This window comes from Gouania willdenowi, chromosome 4 (assembly GCF_900634775.1).
Source record: "Gouania willdenowi chromosome 4, fGouWil2.1, whole genome shotgun sequence".
NCBI lineage: Eukaryota > Metazoa > Chordata > Actinopteri > Blenniiformes > Gobiesocidae > Gouania > Gouania willdenowi.
This window is the reverse complement of record NC_041047.1, coordinates 12,221,955-12,238,405: the sequence shown is the minus strand read 5'-3', so window position 1 is coordinate 12,238,405 and position 16,451 is coordinate 12,221,955. Positions and strand designations below refer to the sequence as shown.

General features: G+C 37.6%; 1 protein-coding gene across 3 annotated transcripts in view; it reads left to right on the top strand.

The window, feature by feature from the left end:
• Nucleotides 1-16,451, top strand: part of LOC114462419 (homer protein homolog 3-like) — a 62,261-nt gene that overhangs the window by 9,528 nt on the left and 36,282 nt on the right. The gene's annotated exons all lie outside the window — the stretch shown is intronic.

Here is a 16,451-nt window from a genome sequence, read left to right as displayed (position 1 = left end):
ATATATATATATATTTATTTTCTTTCTTTCTTTTTTTAACCTTTATTTAACCAGGAAAGTCTTTTCCACTGCAGGAGACTTTGTAACTGCAGAAAGAAGTGCGCTGAAACCTGGGCATGTTGACCAGCTTGTGTTTTTTCAATAAAATCTAAAAAGAAAGTACTAACTTTCTGCATTTATTAGTTGTTCTAGGCATATACCTCAGTTAAGTTGCATTAAAGTCAAAGTTGGTTTAAAAGTCACAGGCAGATTGTATGTTATTTTTTTATTTTAAGTTGTTGGCACATGGCATGTTAAAGCCAATGTTTTGAGTGTAAAATATGCCAATAAAATATATTTCATACATAATGTTCTCATGAGGGTGTACACATTTACAGATTAGTTGTTTCTTAAGTCATATATATGTATATTTATTTAAAAACAATTGCAATAATTGCCTTAAACTTTAATATCGGAATATATCGTATCGTATGGCGCCCTATGTATCGGAATACAAATTGTATCGCCAGATGCCAGGCAATACACACACCTAGTCAAAACCAACCAGTTATCATTAGAGATGCTAACAGAAAGTTAACACAAGAGGAAGGATACGTTTTACGGGGTTATTACGGGACTCAGTATTTATGATTAATTGTAATTAAACTTTAGTAATTGAGCACATAATTCACTTTCAGGGGATAAAAAAAATTGTAATTCAAAAACGTATTTGACCCCAACCTTGCATCACAGTGATTTCCCCCTTTCAGTTTTCTGTTTTTATTAGCATCACGGGTTGAAACCAGTCGCCTCTAGATGGGATCACCAGTTGATCCAGAACACACATGCACAGCTGCTCACTATGAGGATGAGTGGAGGGATTAGGTTTTTCTGGTTCAGCAGATGCAGGAGATGGATGGCGAGATGCACTTAACTATTTTAGGCTATTGGAGAGAGTAGTTTTAGATGGTGCACGCTCATGCTGTATGCAGATTTCTACACTACACTGGATGATGTCACACACAGTCTGACCAAACAATGTCACTGAATTCTTACTGGTGTGAGATGGAAAATGTAATGTGGGCTTGTTTTGATTTTATTTTAGTTATTACTTAACATCTAAAAACAAAAACAATGTCACAAACCAAATTCATTTCCAAAGCAACTCATAAACACAAAGTAAGAAGATTTCAATAAAACATTTATACATTCAAAAAAGGAGTAGAGAGAAGTCTGATTTATTTAATCTTACTGCTCTTATAACCAGTATAACCAACTTATCTGTGAGCTACTTATATAGACAAACATGTATATGCAGCCATATATATATATCTATATTAGAGCTGGGCGATATATCGAGATTCAAGATATATCGAGATTTCTATTTTGGTGATATAGAAAACTACAATATCGATATATACATATATGTATTTTTTTATAGCTTATTTTGTTCCCCCCCCTTCCTCTAAACATCAACACTGCAGAACTCACTCACACATGCTGTCTCTTAGAGGAGAAAACGCCAAAAGTGGCACATTATTGTGCAGCTGTTTGTTAGTAAATGTGTGTGTGTGGTATTAAACAACAGCAAATCTAACCCAGATTTGTCTTTCTAGTCAGGCTTAATTTGAATTAAAATTATTGATATTAATATCGTATATCACCATTTTGAGATTTGGTTCATATTGCCCAGCCCTAATCAATATACATAATGTACATATAGTCATATTATACTGTATACTAAGCATATACAAGTTATAATTATAATAGAAGCTACCTATATATATTTGAACACAATAATAATGATATTAGTAAAAGTGGAGACTTCACCTATATTGAACATGGAACCAAATTTCTATACATTGCTATTGCGATACCATTACCCTTGTCTTTTCAAATATACTGTATTATTACATATTATTTGCTGTGTTTTATAATTCTTACTATGTTTTCAGTTGTAAACTCATTTTTTATACACAGCTCAACACAGACACGGGGAAAAGATCCGCACCAGACAAGAATCAGACATTACGTTTGAATAAAAAATAAGTGCTGGTAGATGTGCGCACCTTTGACATGCACGTGTGCATTTGTGCTGGTGAGACGGTGATTTGAAAGATTCTGCTACTTGTTATGACTGTATTGCTGACCTTTGTCTGAATCTTAGAAAAACTCTTTGTCTGATTCGCCTTCACAGTTTTCTTACAGCAGTGAGTTATTATCAGTCATTCTCCTGCTGACCTTCAGATAAATAAATGCAAGCGCTGCTGTTTACCACAAGCAGAGCTCGCAATGCCCGCGTTTCTTCAAGTGCAATGTTTTCTAAAGCAGGAGCGGCTTAATGAGTGAGTTGGTATGAGCGTGTTTTGATCAAACTAAAGGGAGAAGGAAAGAAAACTTCTCCAACTTTAAGGTTGTAGCTCAGGCTTTGAATACGAAAGCAGTTGAATGCGGAGGTATCTCGCCTCTTGTGCTATTTTAGGCGCCGCCTCGTGCACGACACTTTCACTGACTTATGAAGGTGGACACGAGGCTGCAGGCTCCCAGAGGTCAGAGGAAGCAGACCCGTAAAGGAGAAGTGCTGTCTCAGGAACAAAGGAGAAACAAGAGTAGAGGGGAAACACAAAATACTTCAGCCATGAACACCACAACTCCATAACTTTATCTACAAAATAATATTAGTGGGTCAAAAATGGCCAGATACTGTACATGCAGACTAGGCTTAATGTAGATCTATTTCTCTTTAATGCTTCACATGGCTGCCAAATCCAAAATAATCTCATATAAAGTCATGATGTTTTTAATATTTTACAGAAAGAAGTCACATTCAGATTAGAAATTCCCTTTTACAAGGACCAGGCAACAGTTTGACTTTTGACTTTTTCACCTGACCAAAACAAACAAATATACAAAGACTCAATGTATTGATTTTGACATTTGATCATGAAATAAACGAAACTGTTCAGAGACTAATTGTAATGAACGAACAAAACTAAGCGCAGCTGCTTTAGATCCTTTAGACGAGTAACTCAGTTGGACAGTTTATAAATATTTGAGTGGCTCGATGTGCATTGTAAGTCTTTTATGAGGTCAGTGAAAACTAAAGACGACACCAGTGACAGTCGACAGGCTGAAACACTAAAGCTGTCAGTTTAAGGTTTTTGGAGTGTATTCCTGTGTTTGAAATGGAATACACCGTACTACACACTACAAACTCAATGAGTATATACTGTTTACTATATGCTATAAGTATGTTTAGGAGTATTAGGATGTTCCCACTGAAATATGTATCAAAGTTTCCCAAGATGCCTTTCGAACCTACGACAAAACTTGTTGGTTCGCCACCTTTGAAAGTTCTGAAAACATTTTACGCGAGAAAGTGACCAAGTAGAATATCAACGTAGTCATTTCACGCTGACATTTCAGAGATTTTCGGAGACTCGCCATGATGCAACTGTAAAAAACCACTTTAAAACAAACTAATGGAAGACAAAAAGAGATGCTTTTATTTTGAAAAGGGAATGTTTGACTTTTAACTTGAGGCCGATCCCAGGACGATTTTACGTTTCGTTCGCAATGCCTAATCGGGTGGTTGAGTATGACTAGTGTGCCCACCTTGCATACTTCAAAAATGTCCCAATATAGTAAACATCCGGGTATTTCTTGCGTACTGAATCTTTCCATACTATCTAATGTTAGCGCACTACATACTCATTTTGACGTCAGACTTAGTATGAGTTAGTATGCGATTCCAAACACAACCTGATATGAGTTGAGTTCAAAATATTAGCCACACAACCAATGAATGCTTGAGCATCTTGTTCCTGTTAAAAGTATTAAATCACATAATATTTCCACTTACATAATACTGTATTCAGACGGTAAATACACACAAAAGCAAACATTTGTACAAACCGATTTAAGTGCGCTTAACAGATTTGGTGAACTTCAGTGTTTACATTTAAACTCTGTTGACTGGCAATGCACACACACACACACACACACACACACACACACACACACACACACACACACACACACACACACACTGGGAGGTTATGCAGCACGTGCTTTGCCCCGAGTCATCGCCGTCTAATCCTCTCTCGCTGCTCACTTCATTTCTCATTTCTTAACCTCTGTACACGTTCTCCACACTGAAGCCATGATCTGGAAAACAGAAGCTGCACGGGCCCCTCGGGCCTCGCCGTCAAATCTTTTAACTGAAAATGGCAGATTTTCTTCAAAATACATTTGTTTTACCTCAAAATGAAAGTTCACTGTTTAACCGGCCAGAAGCAGGAGATCTAATTAGGAAAGGATGGACTGAGAAAGGGACGAAAGAGCTGGTTAACGACTCTCAGTGACATCTGTAATAAATTACAGTAACAGTATTATTTTATTAGACAATATAAATCCATGGATAATATTGCGCCATGAAGTCGGATAGTACAGCTTTGGTAAAATTCCTTTGGGCTTTGTTAGACGGCAGGCTCACCCTCAGATTAGATGTTTCTTCATTGTACCATATCCAAAACGATCCGAATCATCCGACTGAAAACAACAACAACCTACCAGAGTTTTCTCAAAGTCAGGTGGTAATGCCGTCCAACAGAACTTTATTTTCCTCAGACTTTAGTTCACTTCATACTTTGTCGTTGACAAAGTGACTTTTCTTGCAAACTGCTGAACAAGGTCAGTGTTGTGGAAATTATATGATGAAGAAAAAAAACTGCAAATCAGTCGATGTTTTTAGCTGGGGGTTTGGCGATAAGAACCAAAAATCATCTCTTGTTAATAGAATATAAATAATATAGAATATAAACTCTTACCTTCTGGGTCAAAGTCACTGTTACAAAATGTCACTAGCTGCACAATATCAACATGTTCCACCACTTTTGGCTTTTCCTCTCATGAAGGACAACACGTGTGAAAACTCAGCATTACTTTAACACAAAACGAGCTGTAAAAATTAACCTAAATGTTTAAAACCAACATTGTCTTTTACAATATTGTGTAAGAAGGAAATCTCTATATACAGTGTCTTAAATCTCGATATGTCTCTCGGTTCTAATTGCAGCATGTAAGGATCAGCGCTGGCAAACGTCTCCATTGGGAGTTTTGCATGTTCTCCTAGTGTACATGGGTTTCCAATACTCTGGTTCCCATAACCTGACTAAATTCTGCTCAGAGACAGCCACTTAAGTCTGAACACCTCTCATTTTTTCTCACTCATGTGCAATCAACGACTCATTACCTGTAGAAACCTGAACACTTCTGTGCAATATGAACAGTTACTTTCAAAGTACATTAGATTTAATTTAAGGTCTTTAAATACAGGGCTGTGGAAAATGATTATGGACTATGACAGAGAAAAAGCCTTTTTAAATCGCCTCAGCCTTGGACTCATTTCTAAACTCATTTCTCAACGATTGTTCATAAAACAGTAAAACTGACATTTACGGATCCGGAAGCAAACCTACATTAAATTAAAATGTGTTCATTTTAAGGTAAACTCACTGCAAGTGCAAAGAAATGGTCCATCCATTGGTTTAACACAGAAGGACAAAACACACACCGGATAGAGTGCCTGAGGAGAGCTTAGGGATGCTTTGCAGTATCAAATAAAATCAAATTGTCAGACAAGATATGATTGCCTTTTATGCAATATATATATATATATGTTAAAAACTGTCCTACAACTGTATACACACAAATCTAAAATATTGCACATTCTTTGTGTGTAAATGCTTTTACAGATGAACCAACACCCTGTTAGTTAGTAGACATAGGCTGTGTTCAAAATGGCATACTAACCAGAGGTGAAAGTAATGGATTACAAGTACTCACGTTACTCTAATTGAGTTGCTTTTATGGGTACTTGTACTTTTTTGAGTACATTTCTAAATCAGTCATTTTACTTGTACTTAAGTACGTTTTAAAAGAAGTGAAGTATTTAGTTAGTAAAGTGAGGAAATTATATATTTTTTGTTTCAAAATGATCAATGGACATTGTGAAACTCCAAAATAATGAAATGACCTGACAACAATCAGGTCATTTCAGGTAGGTCGGCATCACATCATAGCCGACCTACCAGGTTAGATGTAAGACATGTAGGACATGGGTTGGGAACCGGAGAGTCGCCGGTTCAAGTCCCAGTGCAGACTGAAATACAGAAGTTGTTCTGGTAGCTGGAGAGGCACCGAACCCCAACACTGCTCCAGGGACTACAGATGAAAATAGCCCATAGGCTAATTCTGGCATATTTACAGAAATGTATATTAATATACACTGTCCCTACATTAGGTAAAATAGAAACGGGTCAGATTGCTTTTTCTCTTTCTTTACAAAATGGTTATTGGAATTCCAGCAGCAATGGGACGTAAAACCAATGATGAGCTCAATAAATGAGTTCTTCTCCATGGATACATGGATAAGTGTTACATATTGGTAATATGTTGGAAAAGTTAAAATTATATTCATATTGATTTGTTTGCTGCCTGGTCCTGAACATACTTGCAGTTTTATTTCCCACAGGATGAGTAGTCAACTATCAGATGGGATTTTTTTTAATCTTTGTGGAGGTAATGAAGCGTTAAACGGGAAGTCTGAGCTGTAATGTGTCGCTGAGTTGAAGCGCCTGCAGAGCAGACACAGCCACGTAGGTTAGAGGAAATGCAATGAAACCTTGTTGTATTGGGATAACTCCCAGTGGGAGTCTCAGCCCATTTACTGTCTGCTTTACAGCTCTTCCAGATGGAGCTTTCACACGAGTCTCTCTGTTTAAAAAGTCTTTGCTTCAGGCAGCGTTCAAATAATCTGAATAATTTTGTTTTCCCAGAACAAGAACGAATTAATCTGTTAATGTAAAGCTTAAGCTAAATAGCTCAGCTGAGGCTTTCATTGAGGCTTTCTGTTGGACTCGGGTCAAAATTTCACGCGATCCCATGTTGTGTGTTGATCCGTGTCCATTTGTCATGAGAGTGGAGTGTCACTGATGGCCCCAGGCCTGCGTGCTTTTTACTCTGCTCTCAGTCTGCTTCACAGGGGGGATGTGGGCCAGAATTTGTGCATTAAAGAACACTTTGCATTCAAACCTCAGACTTGGGTGCGTTTCTCTCCCTTCCCTGTAAATTAAACATCTATTGAGCCACTTCTTTCAAAGCATATATTGATCGAAGATGCCATTTCAAGGCTCCATAAAACTCTTCTTTTAATCGGTGAGCTTGTCAGACTCACGGCTGGAGAGTTTTTCAAAAATATAATAGATTGTGCGAAACAGAGTACCGGTATGAGTTTTGTATATGTCCAGTATTATGCTATTTTTCACCCATCTCCATTTGTTCTAAGAACCCCAACAATTTAGTATTTGAGGTTTATTTTCCCAAACTTGCCTGTTTTCTGGAGTTTTAGCCCTCTGAAAAATCAATTTCATGATGCTTCTATAAATGAGCCCATTCATTATCATGAGTGGGCGTGTCTAAAGACACAGATTTCGTGCCTCGCTCTTGCAAGGGTGATCAGTGATCACCAAAGTGATTTTCTTTTGCTATCCACTCACTGTTGTTATTGTTTTCAGCCAATAAACTGCACATTACAGTAAAACACATGGCTGTTTAGGCGACTATTGTGATTGTGAGTCCGTCTCAGCGCCGCTTCAGGGTGTGTGTTTATCACATCAGCAGCAGTGGAATCAGTCAGCTGTTTCAAACACTCACTTTCTTCTTCTCCTCATTTCTATTAACTACAGTAATAGTGCGTTCAAGCTAATAATCATTTGTTTTGTCCAACCACTGCGTCACATTGGGTCACAAACACGTCAGATCATGTCAAAGGAGATACGAGGTGATATAACAGATACTAAAAATGGAACTGCTCCGGGTGCTACACCTTTGCTGGCCACTGCTCCTCAGGGAGGGGTTAAATGCAGAGAACACATTTTGTGTGTGTAGCTTTACATAGATGACAATAAAGTATAAGATATTCTATATTAAATTGCAGTGTTTGTTTTAGCTGTGAGGTAGTTTGAGAGGGATGTAGAAAATGTGGAATAACATGGGAGGGAGGAAACCAAACTTTTTCAGCTTTGTCCCTTTGAATGAGGCTAAAGGGATGTACAGTATATCACGGTAGCAAAACTATTATAATGTGTTTTTTCACAATACTGCCCCTTTAAGCCACACATGAGACATCAGCTTCATTTTTCATTTAGCTTCAGATCCCAGCAACAGAATTGTCTGTTGTATTTCCCAGGGCTTTGATTACCTGAGCTTTTCTATCTCTTTGCTCTCTGACGCAGAAAAAAATATTTAGTTTCATTAGTTCTAATTGAATTTAGAATAGAATAGAACTTTATTTGTAATTTCAATAAAGACAGTGAAATTGCCAAAGCCCTTCAGTCAGTGCAAACAACAAGAATTTTAAATAGAATAATTAAGAAACACAGATAAGAGTGCAAAAAAAAACCAAACAAAATATTCACAATAGGGTAACACAAGAGACATTGGAATTTGCCACATACTGTAAAAACTTTAACAAATTTGAGTTATTCAGATTTATTTTTGAAAAACTTTTTATATATATTATTTATATTTGCAATATTTGGATATTTAAGGGAACTATGGATGAGAGCTTCATGTTTTAAGCTCTCCACACAGAGGAGACCCACAGACGGGGCAGACTTTTACCCCCGGACAAAAAAAAGAGCAGGGCATAGGTCATATTACTGATGAATTGAAGTTTGAAACATTATTAATGCATAAATAAATAAAAACAAAAAATGGACATTAAGAAAAGCACACACGTTATGTAATAAAGGAACCAGATCTGGTGTAATTAATCTACTGGTGCTCCTCGTTTCTTGTGATCAACTTCCGTGTGTGAATGGCTGCTTTTAGTGGTTAGCGGTATTATAACGTGCAAAATAAACATTTTTACTGCCCTCAAAAAAGCTGTGTAAATACCAGCCTCACAGTCGATATTCGGTCACCAGTTTATTTGGATACTGTTTGGACCGTAACACTGCGAAAAACAAAACATCAATGTGAGCAGCTTTTTACAAGCTAAAACATCCTTAGACTTCATGAAAACATTAGCAGAGCCAGAAAACTGCTGAAATAAATAATAAATACTAAACAGTCCTATTGTGTGCGGAGACCTGGTCCAGGACCTGTGGAGAACCAGTGCAGCGGACTTCTATTCTTGCTCTAATTTCCCCGTAAATATCCAAATATCTCCCAAACAGAATTTTTTTTTTTAAACAGAAAAACGTTGCTTATCTGGTTTTTGATATTTCTGTATTTCTGTTTTGGTTTTAAGTCAGTAAAACTAAAAAAAACCAAACAGTTTATTTGTTATTTTGATTTGGTTTTAAAACAGAATAACCAAAGAACAAAGGGTACATGGATTATTGTGCTGTCTTACAGTTAATATTGAAACAAAATATTTCAGAATGTAAAAGCTTTTGTGTTATTGGTTGTGCATCTATGTCAGTAATTCTTAATTTCAAGCCACCATTAACTCTATACAAGTGTAATGCTGATACAATTGTCTACTCTGTGCATTGAAAAAAAGCAATGCTTCATAGCAATTCTGATAGAATTGATTGTGTTGCTGAAACCACAGAATTACAAAATCTACTCCACTCTGTTGCCAATGCCGATGTGAAGTGGTATTTTTTGGATAAACAGCCAATATTTTTTATTTTAATAGGTCACTTGTGATGTGTGTAAAATGCAATTTATGGTTCCCCTCATCGCTCGATGTGACCTCTTTGATTACTGAGGTGTAATCATTCTGAACACAACTGAACTCATTCCACTCATGCATACAGTAAATAAGTAGCATGCAGCAGTATGTGTGCGTGTTGTTGGGACTTGGGAGAGCATCGGTCGGATGTATGCATGTATGAATGAGCTAGAAACAAGCACTGATATCAATGACTCTCAGTGGTATTTAGGCCTCCCAGCAGGAGATGGGGGTCTGTAGTATGGTCCTATAAAATCAGTTCTATATTTTTCCAAATTCAGTTTTATTTTTTCCATAATTCCGTGTTTTCCACTTGAATTTTTTAAATTCCGTTTTGTTTTTTAGAAATATTTAGCTTTTTTTTTTTTAAAGAAAATATTAGTTTTCTAACTCCTGTGAGGAAACAAAATAAATACTAATACATTTGAAAATAATAATAATTAAACAAAAATGTATGTCAAAAATAAAGTCAGATGCAATTAAAAAGTAGATATAAGTTGTAGTGACGTGGATTATTCTGACTACTCCTTTTTAATTATGTATATGTCATATAAAAATGTATGAGAACAGCATTGACGTCACCCAATTTCCTCCCAGGAATCAATCCTCCCAGGTTTATTGATTAAGTTTTGATCAACTTAGTTTAATTTAACCTAATTGAAATTATCCTGATGACATCTTCCAGACCGTAATGATTACACAAAACTAAATGGACACAAAGAAGCATCAGTTATTTCACCACTAGGGGCCAGAATATTTGACAGTATCAGAAGTTCTCACTAACCTACGATGTTTAAGACTCTACAATCCCTGGTATCGATGGTCTCGTCCACAACAACAGAGCAACTTGTCCCATAAAACTTCTGTAGCTCTGATGAGATGTTGTTTGAATGTAACATTCTAATAACGTTGCTCCAGTGGACTTTTATTTTGTAAACTGGACGTTCCCACTGAAACGGTTGTACTTGAGGTAGCTTGCTCACTGTGAATGTGTACCTACGAGACACGGACAAAAGGCTGGAACAAAAAGAACTAAAGGACAACACAGACTAAGTTCTTCTTAGTTAGCCGGGCACAACAGTTCAAACACTGAGCAAGTGAAGATAATTATCGGAGCACTGCTGCGCTACACGAAAAATGGACGGAGCTTTACAGGCACAGTAAAGTTAAACAGGTACTGGTGGCTCTGTATTTAGGAGTCAATGAGTCAATGCACCTAATAAGCGATCAAGTATGTGGTGGCGGCGGCAAAGGGCATCCAGCATGTTTGGCTAATGCAAAGCAATGTAGCTCTTGCTATATTTTTGAGATACTTTTGAGATTTTCATTGTTTTTCCGTCACCACTAGAGGGTAGTCTTATATTGGCCAATGTGTAACTTGTGGCAATGCATGGAGGCTCCTGGCTGCTGGTCGATTTATGTTCTAGTTCTTTCCATTGTTGTCATGCTTTTTTTTTTTACATTTTTTTAAATACCAACCAACTCCTTAATGGGTTGGTATACAGTGTTGGACATTGTCTGTAATGACTTGACGGCTGAATCCAAGCATCTCCAAACTGCTCTAAACCCAAACTGTTCAGTTTTAATCAAAAGGTGTCATTTGATTCCCAAACATCTTGTCCTTACAGTCAAATCAGTGTTTTTTATCCAGGCTGATAAATCACGCTCTTCATTGGGTGTTCATGTGGTTTTGTGTCCAGTCAGAGATTGTTTTTCTGCAGAATTCTTTGCTCATTGTCATACTTTTTCTAAACCCTGTTAGCTCTCCAGATACAATCACCTGTCTTCAACTACTCCTAGAAGATGTCCCTCACACTGCAGCTGATTTTATTAGAAGACACAAAGACTGATGTTAATTAGATGAGGTTTGTTTGTAGAGTGAGCGGCAGTGCAGACGCTATTTTTTTGTGTCGTTCTACATCAAACGAGACGTCTGCCGCACGTTTTCTTCCTATTCTTCATGAATTAAATATACTATTCATCTGCTTCTGTGATCCAATCCTGACGTGACGCAGCGTTTCTGAGCTGATTGGTAGGACAGCTCTTCACAGAGGGAAATGTGGGGATGGAACAAATGAGTGACAGGACATTAACTTCTTTGCCATCCGCTTTAAAAGCAGCTGACAGGCAGTCACTAATGATGTTTCATTGAGACTAACAAATGATGGAAGGAAAACCCCGACAGGACTGCTCTGCCTAGATCTAATTTCCTATTTATTTATGCTCATTGGTTTATTAAAGGGATTCTCTGATCAATCTGGAACCGATCGTGAATGCCCGATATCAGTAAAACAGATTGATTAAAATTCTAATAAAAGTAGGTCAGGTCTGAGCTGATTACGTATGTTGCAATGATGTGGCAAACCTTACAACAGGTGTTTCATATGCACGGCTAACACACACACATACACACTCCTACTCTTCGTGGAAGAGGAAGCACTTACCTAGTTACAGCGGCTGGAAGAGGCGTTATTTCACAGCTTTTCGAGAAATGTATCATAGGTCTGTCTAAAGTGAGCTACAGTTACATATGGTGCACATGTACAGTATGACTGTGTAGCTTCAGTGGGTTTTGTGAAAATGCAGAGTAAAGTAAAGGCTTTGAGTGACGACAAACGGCCTTTTTGTTGCACTTCATAATTTACTTTAATGTGGAATATAATTTAAACAGGCTTTTTGTTTATTATATTCCTTTTAACCTACTTTTTTGGTAGGTACTGTATATATTGTGTGTTAGTAGGTATGTTCATTTTTTCATTAGATAATATTCCAAGAAGGTATTGTTTTCACCAGTATTTATTTGTTTGTTTGTTTGTCTGTTAGCAGCATTCAGTTAAAAGTATTAAACGTTTTTTGGCAAAATTCTAACCAAAGATAGACCTTACGCTATGGAAGATTCCATTAAATTCGTAGGGGATCAGATGAATATACTGATTCTATCGCTCAACTTAAAAGTTTCAATAATGCATATCCAAAACATTATTGAATTTGATTCAGTTATGTCGAGTTCGTTCTTCAATTACTCCACCAAGTTTCATGCTGATCAGATCTGGATTCTGCATTTCATCATGAGTTTTCCAAAAAATGGGAGTGCCCGTACATTTGGACCTACTGTATCATTATTAATGGGGACATACTTTTCTTCCAAGCCTTTAAACTAAGTGTGAATGATCATGGTACCATAACTGCCAATATCTGGTAAAGAGGAGATTTGGCGCGTGCCGCAAGTTTTTCCTACATTTTATAAAACAACAAACCCAACACATTCTCCTGCTCTAAGCAGCTGTGAAACACAGAGTCAACATATTTCTATTAGAGGAGCTTCCTTTTTACTGGAAATGCAGCTTTGCATATGAATCAAGATTCCCACCATTGGTCTCTCTAGTCCAGTAGGGAACCACCTCTTTTGTGCAAGCAAAATAACACATTGTTTCTACATTAACCTTTATGAAAAATAGAAAAGAAGACTTTAATATATATATATATATATATATATATTATCCTTCCTACAAGTCCTCTCTATTTGTCCATTTACCATTTACCATTTCGCTAAATTCAGGTGCAGAATATGAGTTAGCGTCTATCATGTGCTCTCAGTCTGAGCCATCCTCCTCCTATTATTTATTAAAAACACTCTCCTGGCTCTGCTGCTGTTGTCTATTGTCTTTGGGAATCTGTGCTAGAACAATAGTAACCATTGTTCTAATGCAAATGTTTAGTAATTCCAGCCAAATCCTGCAAGAAACAATTCTTCATATAATGAGCACTGACCTATAAAAACGGATGTTTCTTTTGCATATTGCCACCTCACTGCACACATTCTCCCCGTGTTTGTATTTAATACATGTGCAATTGGAGTGCCATTGTGAAAGCTCTATTAGCTGTGTAATATTGCTTGAATTAGGTAATGTGTTGGTCTTCATCATCGGTCATCGGTCGGCTGTAGTTGTGTCTCCTGAGTTCGTGGGACCAATAGTTTCTGATGCCTTCCGCTTTCTTGCATCAGTGCTTTTTTAAGCCAGAAATAGAGCCTCAAGTTAACATTATTTGTCTGTAGTTCACTCACTCACAGCTGAAGGGTGGAGAAAAAAAAAACACAATTATTCAGTTTTTGTTAATGATGTGTAAAAATGTTGGAAGGCCTTGGCTTTAATTGGTTTACTAATTATTATTTTTCCATTTTATTTTTCTATAGGGTTTTATTTGTGTCGTGGTAGTTGCCCTTATTACAGTTTCACAATAACATGAAAGCAAGTTAACATGAAGCGTGGTGGTGCTTTATTAATCATCTCTGTACTCAAGAAGATACAGTTGTTACAAAACATATGTGTCATGCTGTTTGTGTCTAATTAAAAAAACAAAAACAGAACCTACAGTAGGTCATCTATAGATCGTGGGCACTTCATTTGAATTTCAAAGCCAAAGGAAGAATAAAACGAGAAGAAACAAGTGGTAAGCACAAACTATAATCCTTATATAGTCTTCTACAGTGTTGAAGTGTTCAGGCAAAAGCATATTTTAATGAGAGTTTTTGCCTTTTTCAAACTGACTCAGTCGTTATTTAGTTATGCTTTATAGAGAATACTTACCCATTACCTAAATCACTCTAATTAGTGAACCCCCAATCTATAAGCTGCACACCCCCACGGGGGCCGCGGACGTCAGTGTGAAAAATGCTTGTCACGGTCGTTCCAAAGTGTTTGTATAATTAAGGAATGCTTGTGTTAGACGTTGAAAGACAGGCTGACGTTGTTTCTCTTCTGAAGTTTTTCACCTGTGAGAAACTGGCTCAGCCCGAAGATTCACTCACAGACAGATTTATGTTCCGACCCCAGGCTCACCCCCAAAATATGTGAAAGAGATGATTGACAAATGAAGAGCTCAGAATGCAGTTACCTTCAGACAGTATTGACTTGTCTTTTTAATAGCTGTTATTATGACTGATTGGGGTTAAACTAACACAATGCACTGCTGCTTTAATGCTGAAATCTGGCTTGTGTCGTTAAGTTCTTTTTTTGAACCTATTATGTAATCCTGTATTTCCCAAGGTTCATTTGACACCTTTTACCAAACAGCTCATGCTCTATATAGTCATGGACGAAAGTATTGGCACCCCTTGAATTTTTCCAGAAAATACATTTCTCCCAGAAATTGTTGCAATTACAAATGTTTTTGATATACACGTTTATTTCCTTAATGTGCATTGAAAAAAAAACACAAAAAAGCAGAAGAAAAAGCCAAACTTTACAATAATTTTACACAAAATGAAAAAATTGACCAGACAAACTCACCCATGGCGAGTAACACGTGCTGGCAATATATGTTACAATGTAATGTATAAAAGTTGACTTAACTTTTGTGTTGTATGTGTCACATGGTCACACCCAGCATGGGCAAAAAAGAAAGAAGAGCTTAGAACTGTCTGAGGACTTCAAATTGTTCATATGTTTCCATATTTTTGCTTCTTAAGTCCTCAGACAGTCATCAGATCTGTTTTCTCTTCTCCATACTGGGTGCCGACAGTTTTGTCCGGTCCATATTTTTTTTAAATTTTGTGTAAAATTAAGTACATTTTGGCTGTCTTTCTTTCTTCTGATTTTTGTTTTTTCGGCTTTTTTCAAACCACACAAAGGAAATAAACACGTGTATACCAAAAACGATTGTAACTATTTCTGCGAGAAATTGTGTACTGGTAATTTCTGGCCAAATTCCAACTTCCATCCATGAATGTATAATATATATATATATATATATTTTTTTTTTTTTTTTTCCAATGGACTTACTATTGACTGCAGACATCAGATACTGTATATTGTCTAAAGTGCAACTTTATTGTTGTGATTGACCTCAGGAGTTAAAATGCATAGAACACTCCCAAAATAAAAAGTAAATGAGGCTCTGTCATTCAACAATTTCAAGCTTTAACCCAGGTTTAAGCAAAAGTGCAACAGCGACTTCACAGTAGCTTCAATTTTCTGATTAAGAAATCAGATAACTACATAATCCATCCATCCATCCATCCATCCATCCATCCATCCATCTTCTTCCGCTTTATCCGGGGCCGGGTCGCGGAGGCAGTAGTCTCAGCAGAGATGCCCAGACCTCCCGATCCACGCACACCTCCAGCCGTTCTGGGGGAACCCCGAGGCGACACCAGGCCAGCTCAGAGACATAGTCCCTCCAGCGTGTCCTGGGCCTTCCACGAGGCCTCTTCCCAATAGGACATGCCTGAAACACCTCCCGAGGGAGGCAACTAGGAGGCATCCGAAACAGATGCCCGAGCCACCTCAGCTGGCTCCTTTCGACCTGAAGGAGCAGCGACTCTACTCCGAGCTCCTCCCGGGTGACTCAGCTTCTCACCCTATCTCGAAGGGTGCGCCCAGCCACCCTGCGAAGGAAACTCATTTCGGCCGCCTGTATCCGAGGCTTCCATAGGGTTAATACACAGAGGCGGCGGCACCCTTTCCGCTTGTGGGCGTGGTTCCAGGGCCTCGAACTGACACACCCCCAGCATCTCAGAGCAGAGAGAAGTGCTCGTTTTTCCATGATTTTGAGAGCTAATTTTATATACTGAGCATTTTATTTTTTCTTTCAAATTTGGCTCAGTGGTCAATGACGCATGTTTCTGTGGTGTGACAAAGCATAACTTACGCTTTACTGGAACTTTAAACTAATGTTTTGCTTATGAACTCGGTCGCTTGCACCATGTTTGTATGAACTCTGTTTA